Consider the following 11,143-nt stretch of genomic DNA (forward strand, 5'->3'; position numbering starts at 1 on the left):
AATGGAAATGGCTTGTATCATGGTTGTGGTTGTGATTACATAACTCTGTGTGTGTGTGTGTGTGTGTGTGTGTGTGTGTGTGTGTGTGTGTGAAAACTCATCTAATTGTACACTTAAAGTTGGGAGACTTTCTGTATACAAATTACACCATAATAAAGCAGATCAAAATGAAATAAATGAGTGACTACTAGTCAGAACATTAAGACTCAAGGTAGGGAAAATGAAGCTTCTATAAGAGCCAAGAGGAAGTGGAGGGGGCAGTGAGCGAGGTCTTCTGGGAGGAGGTGACACCTGAGATAAGGCCTGAAGGATGGGGTGGGGGGAAGTTTCCAATGGAAGAAGGAACAGTTCATTGAAACAGGGAAATTATTGAAAAAAAAATGTGAGTCTCAATATAGATATAGATTGCAATATAGATATAGATTGCAAGAAATGGGAGTCAAGGAAAAACAAAGTGCAAATCTCATGGTGTACCATGTTGAATAAACTCCACATGCCTTCCCCAAATGCCCAAGAGAGGGAAACTAAGATAGGACTGGATGTTTCTAATCTGCCCCTCTGTTCACCCCAGAGAAAAAGCTTCCTTCCCACTGCCCTTCTCAGAACTTCTTCCCTGCTCCCTTCAAATGGGGACATCCTTCCCCACTAGACAACAACCTCTGCAATGGACCATTTCTGAAAAGCGGCTCCAAACCCTTATCCCTGCCCACATCTTCCCACAAGCTTGCAGGGTCCCCGTGAGTCCCTCCTACCTGGATTCTGAGTGGCGGCTGCCCCCTGGTGGCTACAGTGACACATTACTGAGGAAGAGGGGACAGCGCCAAGGACAGACTCTTGCCCCTCCTGAGCCCAAGCCAGGTCCCTCTTATCACTGCCACCCCACCGCCCCCAGACATCCTCCTCACTAAATTCAGCAGGGACTTTTCAGTCTTACTTGCCGTCTCTGAACTACATGGCCAGAACCATATTTTGAAAATTTTCTTGGCATCTAAGAAGCATCACTCTCTCGATGTCTCCAATGCTTTCCCAGGGTTGAACCACCACCTCCCTACAGTTGATTTTTCTATGCTGGTATCTCCCAAATTTATCTCCAGCTTAGCCTTAGCTCCTAAGCTTCAGATGCAGAAACTCAGCCTCCTCCTGGAGGCCCCAAAGGCACCTCCCAATCAGCATGTTCAATCTAAACATGTCACCTTCCCCACTGTGCCCCACAGGGACACCTTCATCCAGCAGACACTTAAATGAGTAAAAATACCCCTACCTTGACAGCCTCCTCTTCCTCATCCTCACATCCAATCAGTCTCCCAATCCCACCCAGTTAATTCACTTCCCTCCTTAATATTAAGTTGGGCCATATGGAATTGCCAACTGTCAACTGGTTTTTTTCCTACAAAACCCAGCAATTTTGTAGAGTTGAACCTAACATTTCTCAGATCCTTCTCTTCTTACCTTTCCTGCTGCCAGTAGCCCAACTCAGACCTCCATATCTCCTGCTTATACTGTGGCATCTGCTTCCTATCTGGAGTCTTGTCTTTCTAATCCATCCCCCATGTTGAGCCACTAGAATGATCCTTCTACAACATGGCTCTGATCAAATCACTCCCCTACTTCAAATTTTCTCAGGGCTCTCCACTGCTGATTGGATGAAATCCAAGCTCCTTAGCCAGCTTTTCAGGTCCTTCACAACATCTGCTTCTCTTTCCCCTCCATGCACCCTGTCCTCCAACCATACCAAATCACCATCACTTCTTTGACTCTGTCTCCTTGTACTTTCTGGTCTTTGCATATGCAGTTCCCTGTAACTGGAATACCCTTTCTGCACTTCTCCATCTGGAGGACCACTATTTAACATCAGAACCAGCTTGTCTATCATCATATGCTATCGTAAACCTCCAGTTTATACGTTCATCCATTTAATACATAAAGCTTGGGTGCTTATATATGTACCACCTCTATGGGAGATGATGGGGATGCAATGGTGAATAGAATACAGTTCTTGCTTACAGTTCAGTAGAAAGTGAACCAATAAATGCATAAATAAATAGAAAAAATAAAACTACAGTGTGTGGAGCTCTCTGTGAGAGTTTTGTATTATTTTTATAACTGTCCTGTGAGTTTGAAATTACTGCAAAATAAAAGTTAAACAACACAACAACAGTGTGCTGGAACACAAAACTAGCCTGGAGGAACTTAATAAAATTTCCTTGAGTTTTAAAATAGTTCTGACTGGGGTGGGGCACATTAAAATCTGATTGGACAGCATACACAAAAGCAAGCGCCTGAAAAAGAGTATGCCATGCAAAGGCAGGCAGTTTGGGATTGCTAGAACAAAAATCGTAAGAGACTGGGAAAACCCTGGTGTTCTCTCAAACATTAGGAATGCCCAAGAAAACAGGCCAAGCCCTTGATTTTGAGACTTGCCCTTATGAAACTTATTTCTGAGGTGGAGGACCTAAAATCATCTATAATTATGTCTATGAGTTGCTTCCAGAAAACAGTTGCTCAGATGTGGCCTCTCTCTCTCTAAGCCCAACTCTGTAAGGAAAACTACCCTCCCCCCATGGGGGACATGATATTCAGGGATGAAAATCTCCCTGACAACGTGGGACATGACTCCCAGGGATGAGCCTGGCCCTGGTGCCTTGGTATCAATAATGCCTTGTGGAAGAAAGGTAACAAAACAAGATATTAGTGGCTAAGAGAGTTCAAATAGAGTTGAGAGGCTATTCTGGAGGCTACTCTTATGCAAGATTAGATGTTGCTAACTGCCATGGTTGCCAAACCCCAACCAATATCATGCCTATTAGCCTCAAAGAACACCTACGGGTCTAATGAGACTCTATAAAACTTTCATGCACTAAGTTTATTTTCCTGAAACCCATTCTCTCCAGAGTTTGTAGGCTAGATACGCCTGAAACCCAGAGAGGCCAGCCTTTGGAGAATATCAACTAATTCCATCCCCCATCCTATATATTGACAATGCTTTTCAATATGAAAAAGTTAGAAAGGGCATAGCCCTAAGATCCTTACAGAGTGGGAGAAGGATCAAAGGAGGAGTTATAACAGAGAAGGTGGGATTTAACAGATGAGTATGACTGCTGAATCACTATATTGGTATTTCCTTTAGTCTCCAGCATTTTGGAGAGCTAGAAAGAAACACCTGAACCTGTGAAATGGTAACACATACCAAACTCTGAATTCTGTTCTGTAGCTGCTTGTTGGAGCACACTTTGAAAATTAATACTTTTTCTTTTGCTTTTTTGCATATATGTTACTACACTTCACACATACACGCACAAAAGTTAAAAAACAAAACAAAACAAAACAAAAAACCGTGAGTGATACTGCTGGAGAGGTGGGAAAGGACCTGGCCATTAGCATCTTCTCATGTCAGAGACCATGGGGAGCCATTGAACAGTTGTAAGCGGGGACAAGAGAAATCAAGAAGCTGTGGCAATAGCAAGAGATGCTTAAGTTCACTATTAGGACACTGATGGTGGGGACATGGAGGAGGTGACCAATATGAAAAAGTCGGGGTAAGAGGTAAGTGGAGTCAGCAGGGCTTTATGTTTGGATATAAGGGTAAGGGAGAGGGAGGTACGGAAGATGATGAACATATTTGTGATTTGGACATCTGGGTGGGTGGAGGTGCCATTCACTGAGATAGGAGAAGAAACGGGAGGTCTAGAACTTATTCGACAGGGTTCTTTTTTTTGGGGGGGAGAGGTGTTCTTTTTTACTTTTATTTTTATTTTCCTTTTGAATAACGAAATGTTCAAAAAATCTATTGTGATGAATGAACAGCTATATGATGATATCGCAAACCAACGATCAGACACCTTGGATCATTATATGTTCATACAGAGCATATCTCAATTTTTTTAATTTTTTATTGCTACACATTATATATTCACATACCAGGTAATCATCCAAAGTGTACAATCAATGGTTCACAATACCATCACACAGCCATGCATTTATTATTACAATCGACTTTTTTTGTGTGAAAAATAACATATATACAAAAAATAATAAATTTCAAAGCACACTGCAATGATTAGTCATAGAACAGATTTCAGAGTTTGGTATGGGTTACAATTCCACAATTTTAGGTGTTTACTTCTAGCTGCTCTAAGATACTGGAGACTAAAAGAAATATCAATATAATGATTTAGCAGTCACACTCATTTGCTAAACCCTACCATCTCTAAATAATTCCACCATCACCTCTGATCTTTCTCCCACTCTTTAGGGGCATTTGGGCTTGCCCATTCTAATTTTTTTAGGTTGGAAGGGGCTGTCAATAACATGGGATAGGGGGATGGAACTAGCTGATGCTCTGGAAAGGCTGGCTCCTCTGCATTTCAGGACTTATCTGGTCCAGGGACCCATCTGGAAGTTGTAGGTTTCTGGAAAGTTACCCTAGTGCATGGAACCTTTGTAGAATCTTATGCATTGCCCTAGGTATTCTTTAGGGTTGGCAGGAATGGTTATGGATGGGGTTTGGCAAACTATGATAGTATGCCATGTCATGCAGAGTGGGTTGGCCTGAAGATACGGGCATCAGCATACACACAGTAGCTAAACTCTATGAGTGTATATGACACCCCCAGGGAGAATATGTCGAGTGAGAAGAACTATGGGCCAAGGAAAGAGCCCAGGGGAATGGTAGAGGAGGCAGAATCTCTAAATAGATCACAGAGGAGGCTATCAGAGAGGAAAAAGAGAACCAGAGTATGTGACTTCATGGAAGCTGTGATCGGCAGCCTCTAAGATGACCCCAATGATCCAACCTCCTGCTAGAAAACCCTTGTACAATCTCCTCCCCTCGAGTATGGGCTGCACCTATGGACCTCCTTCCAACAAACAGAATACAGCAGAAGTGATGGGATGTCAATTCCAAGATCAGGTTATAAAAAGATGATGGCCTCCAGGACTCTGCCTCTCTCTCCGTTTCTATCTTTGTCTCTAATTCTGTTGGACACTGACCTTGGGAAAACCACAGCATGATATCTCCCCGACCCACCCGAGCCTTCAGAAGACACCACAGCCTCTGCCGGCAGCCCGACTGTAGAACAGGGGAGTCCTTGAGTGAAAGGCATTTGGCTAACCCACCCATGGACTCCTGACCTACAAAAGTCATAAGATGATGAATGTTTTTTGTTTTAAGATGCTCAGTTTGGGGCAGGCCATGGTGGCTCAGTGGCAGAGTTCTTGCCTGCTATGCCGGAGACCCGGGTTTGATTCCAGTACCTGCCCATGTATTAAAAAAGATCCTAAGTTTGGGGGTGATATGGTATTCGGATGCTGAGGGAGGAAAGATTTTCAAAAAGCATGAGGTAGTGGCCAATAGAGTTAAAACTACAGATAAAGACAGGAAAATCCTTGGGTTTGGCAACGAAGTCATTAACAACCTCGATGTGAGGTGAGATGAGACTCAGATGGGAAGCAAAGGCTGGGGATGGTGAACAGGAACGCTCTGTCACTGTCGACATCTGTTGCTTCTGCCAGTCCAGCATCCAGTTTCCCATCATCTATAATAGGTTCCCTGATTTTCCTTTGGGTAACTACCCTAGGCCTACCAAATATATTTCCATAAGTATCCATGAGGACTGTTCACAGGTCAGGGGTGGCCACCAGGCTATACTCTCAGCCACTCTCCCTGGAATGTGAACTGTGAGCTTATGTGACAGAAGGCCCAAACCTGGTTGGAACAGATTCATACATTAGCCAAGGCTCTGAGGAAACTGTCATTCATTTCTGCTACCTCAAGCCCTGATTTGTCCAGGTTTGTCCTTTCAGAGGCCTGTTTCTTAAGTCTCTCCTTCTACTGTGGGTGCTGCCATAATTTCCTTTCAATAAATTCCTTTCTTGCTTCAGTTAGCAAGAGTTGGTTTCTGTTGCTGGCAACCAAAGAACCCTGATAGTTGGTTCTTTCAAGAACTGGGGATGAGATAAGTAGAACAAACAAAAGCAGGCACTAGGAAGGAGCACAGTATAGGGAGGCAGAGACTTTCTGTGAGTTTGTTTTTAAGGTGGTAGAAATTTGGATATATTTATACCCTGAGGAGGGGGAGAGAGAAGAGGGAAGCACTGTTGAAACAGAGAAGGGGAGAATGACAGAGGAATATTCTGGGGAGTTGCAATGGGATGGGTAATGCATGGGTGGAGGGGTGGGACTAGAAAAGAGTCTAGAGAAGTGAGCTAAATAAGGGCGTGGAAACATGTAAGTTTAAATAGGAAGCTGAAGGAAATCATGAGGTCAGTTTAAGGTTAAAGAAGTAGGGCTAGGGGAATACTCAGGGAGAGGGGTTAACCAGGAAGATGAAGTGGCATCCCTCTGCTGCACTTCCCCACTATTTTTCTCTGAGCTGAGCTCAGCCACCTGGACCAGAGTTAGGAATATACAGGTAGACGGGGCAGAAAGCGAGGGGCAGCAGGGATCAAGAGCGTGTGCTGGTCATTTTCCACTTGCCCTTCCTGATCCTCCCTCCACCCTCTGCATCCATACAGAATGGGCATCGGAGAGCTGACCTACACAGACAGCACCGCAGGGCTCCCTTGCCCTCCGACTTCTAAAACTTCACCCTGAGGCAGGCACCAGCAGGACACTAGAGAGGGACCAGCAGGACACTAGAGAGGGAGTGAAGAAAGTGTTCTGGATATCCCTCCTCCTGTTCCCAGCTTGTCTCAGTACCTTGGCTCTGGCAGTGGCCGTGTCCCTCTACAACTCCAGCCCCTCACAGGCTTGTTCCATGGCTCTCGCTGGGCTTAACGGGGGTCACAGCTTCCTGCCGCCTTAACCTCCCCTGCCAGATCCCCCAACCCTGCCTGTACCTCTAGGAATAGCCTCTTCAATAAATCATCCTATAATCCCAACTATGATCCCTTCCATTTCCTGCTGGAACTCTGACAGAGAGCCGGAGGAAGAGAGATCAGACAGTTCAATGGGAGGCTCTGGCTGGGCATGGAAGGGAGAGAAGCTAGGAGGGGTCTGGCAGGTTGGCAGCAAACAGAGGGATCAAGGGCGTGGAGTCCTTTATGAGTCGATGCTACAGGTGACAGCCTGCCAGACTTGGAAGGTGGGTGCTGAGATCAGAGGGCAGGACAATGGATTCCAAATGCAGACGACAGCTCTGTGTTGTGGTTAAAGCGAGGGATTTTAACTCTGGGACTCACAAAGTCCTGTGTCAGAACCCCAACTCTAACCACTTTACTAACTGTGCCAGCCAGGCAGGAGACTTCACCTTCCTGAGAGGGTGCATCATCTGTAAAATGAGGATACCAGTACCAGCCTTGCAGGTTTGTGTGAGGGGTAAACACATGTAAAACATTTGACACAGTACCTGGCATGTGATGTAAGTGCCCAATAAACGTTCACTCCCTAAGCTACACTTCCAGGTAGTGACTAAGTTTAAGGAGTGGTCATGGGAGGGGATGAAGGTCAACAGAGAGGAAGTGAAAAGAGGGGATAAGGCTAGATAATTAGAAGAATGGCTCATCAGGTAGCAGCTAAGTATCTCAGCAGGATGGCAGGGTGTGGGTGGAGAGGAAGTCTGTGACCAGTGTAGAATCTTCTGTAATGGGGAGAACTGACTGGGTAGTCAACAGATGTCAATGAGGAAGTGTGATAAAGGGGGTAGAACCTAAAGACATCAGCCTCAAGGGAGCCCGGGTTCTGTAAAGCCGGGTTACAGTCAGTGTCTGCTTTGCCTGAGCTCCCACAACCCCTTCTGGCAAGCAGTGGGGACAACCAAATCAACAGGCCGAGCCCTCGATCTTGGGGTTCGTCCCTAAGAAACTTATTCCTGCAAAGGATAGACTAGGCCTACTTAAAATTATGCCTAAGAGTCACCCCCAGAGAACCTCTGTTGCTGCTGAGATGTGGCCCCTCACTCTAAGCCAACTCAGCATGTGAACTCACTGCCTTCCCTCCTGCCTAAGATATGACTCCCAGGGGTGTAAATCTTCCTGGCAATGTGAGACAGAAGGCTTATCCCAGGACCTCGCATCAAGAGATTGAGAAAGCCTTCTTGACCAAAAGGGGGAAGAGAAAAATGAGGCAAAATAAAGTTCCAGTGCCTGAGAGATTTCAGAGTCAAGAAGTTATCCTGGAGGTTATTCTTATGCATCATATAGATATCCCTTTCTAGTTTATGGTGTATTGGAGCGGCTAGAGAGAAGTAACCTGAAATTGTAGAGTTGTGTTCCAGTACCCCGGATTCTTGAAGACGTTGTATAAAGATGTAACATTTACAATGTGACTGTGAAATTGTGAGAACCTTGTGTCTGATGCTCCTTATATACAGGATAAGGACAGATAAATAAAAAATAGGAATAGAAATAATAAGGGGGGGAAAAGGGTAAGATAAAAATAAATTGGGTAGATGGAAACATATAGTTGGTCAATGAGAGGAAGGGGTAAGATGTATGGTATGCATGAGCTTTTTTCTTTTTATTTCTTTTTCTGGAGTGATGCAAATGTTCTAAAAAATGATTATGATGATGAATATACAACAGTGATGATAATGTGAACCACTGATTGATTGTACATCATGTACAGCAAGTATGTGTGTGAAGATTTTTATCAATAAAAAAATTTAAAAAAAGAATGAGCAGAAATGAATCATCAGATAGATGAAAAATAAAACATAGCAGTATACTACCGCACCGCCACGATGTTGGCAAAATTAAAAGGGCTGACCACACCAAGTGCTGGCAAGGATGGGAAGCAAAAACAACTCTTGTTCAGTGCTAGTGGGAGAGTAAATCGATACACCCATACTTTAGATAGTTGGGCAGTATCTACTAAAGCTGAACATATCCATACTCGTGCCCAGTATTTCCATTTCTAGGTATGTCCTAACACACATATATACACTTGTTCACGAATAAACCTAATGCAAGAATGTTCACAGCAGCAGCATCTGTGATAAGCCCAAACTTGAAACATCCTAAATTCCTCTGACAGCACAATGCATAAACTCATTGTGGTATACTCATCCAGTGGAATGCCAGACAGCAATAGAAATGAGTCAACTACAGGTAAAAACAGGGAAGAATCTCACAAACACAATGTGAAGCACCAGAACCTAGACACAACAGAAATATGTTGTTTGATTCCATTTATATCAAGTCTGAAAAGAGACAAAGTTAACAATATCATTGAGTACTATGCAACTAGAAAGTTAAAGAAAAGCACAGAATCACTGTAAAAGTAAGGATAGTGGACCCAGCTAGGGGATGAGGGGTTTGTGATCAGGTAGGAGCTCAGGACAGAAAGACAGGTGGAGGATTTACGGGGTGCAGGAAATGTATTTGTTGACTGTGGTGCACAGGTGTTTTACACCTTAGTAACTGCACACTTGTGTGCTATACCCTTTTCCAAATATTATATTTCACAATCATATTTCACATCTTGGTGGTGGCGGTTAAGATATATATCTATATACATATTTTTATTTATTTATTTATTCTTTGCATGGGCAGGCACTGGGAATCAAACCCAGGTCTCCCGTGTCATTTTTTTTGTTGTTTTTTTGCATGGGCAAGCACCGGGAATCCAACCTAGGTCTCCGGCATGGCAGGCGAGAACTCTGCCACTGCGCCACCATTGCTTGCCTGGCAGTGATATTTCTTAATAGAATAGGCAGGGAGCTTCCCAATCTGTGGAGTCTGCATGGGTCCCTCCACCCCGTGTCCTTTGGGCTCCTCCGGTCTTCTTCTCAGTCATGGCTTTGATCATCCTAGCTCTGGCTCATTCAACAGGACAGGGGGCTCTTCAAGAGCAGTGCCCAGACTGAAGTCACCTCAGTGTCCCCAGCAGAGCTCGGTCATGGAAAGTCCCAAGAAATATTCTTTGCTGCCATGCCCCAGGTCCAGTGTGCCTGCCTCCAGACCCGGCTTATCACCTTGGTGCCGTAATTGTCAGGGACAGAATCTGTCCCCACCCCCTCCTGTTGCGGTTCCCACAAAGAAAGCCATAGGAGATGATGGCTGATGGAATGAAGAGATGGGTGGCCTTACATTCCCGCTTACCTTTCACAGTCCGTCTCTCTTTCTACATCCTATTCTGGAATGTTCTCTGAGACCTTTGCAAGGGCTATTCTCTGCACCTGGAACGCCACTCTGGCATTCTGTTGAGCGTTTACTCATCTTTCAAGAGCAGCCCCAGGTTCTTCTCCTCCGAAGTCACAGCCAACCTTGCGGGCTCCCACGGGCCCCTATTTTCTTGGCCGCAACCTTTCCATGCCCTGCCCCACAGAATCCTGTTGTTTTTTTCCTGATGCTCTTCCATCTCCCTAGGCTGTCCTCATGGCCTGGGTGACGCACTTCTGGGCCTCAGGAACCTGTCCGCGGTCCCTGGCGTCCGGCTCCACGTACGGCCTCAGTAAACTCAGATGGATCCCATGGCGCATGCGCTCCGTGACGAGCCAGCTTTGGGTCACGTTTCCCGTCACCGCAGACTGCCCCGCGCACACTGCGCCTGCGCCAAGCTTCTGGGCTTCCGAAGCGCGTGCCAAAAAGGAACGTGTTGCGGTGAGCAGAATGGATATAGAGGTTAGGATTGGGGTGCTCAGAGAGGTGTGGTGAGCCGAGACAGGGCTAGGGCCTCTAACTGGCAACTGAGGCAGGTGGAGCAGAACCTGAAACTTGCGTCATCAGGCGGGAACAGAGGGATTAGGCCCAGGGCTTAAGGAGGGGGCAAAGGGGTGGAAAGGGGTCTTGGAATTTGGTCCGGTACGGGGAGCCCAGAGGAGGTGAAGACCGGTAGCAGCCCAGCCCCCTTGGAACACTGAACCCCAAGTAGAGGAGAGACCCAAATCTTGGGAGGTCATGAAAAGAAAGCCTTCCAGGTCAAGGTCAAAGAATCCCCCAGCTGTAGGAAAGAGAACTGTAGAAGCCTCTCCTCCCTTCCCAAATCCAATGCTGTCCTTCCTCCCTTATGTGTATCACTGTGGGAGAATACTCTCCAACTTACTGCTTCTTTCCCGTCCCTCAGGCAAGTCACGTCCCCTCTCTGAGCCCGTTTCCTGTCAATGATGGGAATAAAATCCCCACTTCATTCAGGATGGCTGAATATTAAATAGATGGTGAGTAGGTGCCCAGTAAAACCTAGCGGCCTCCCCAGAGAGAATACAGG

Source organism: Tamandua tetradactyla, chromosome 16 (genome assembly GCF_023851605.1).
Source record: "Tamandua tetradactyla isolate mTamTet1 chromosome 16, mTamTet1.pri, whole genome shotgun sequence".
NCBI classification, from domain to species: Eukaryota; Metazoa; Chordata; class Mammalia; order Pilosa; family Myrmecophagidae; genus Tamandua; species Tamandua tetradactyla.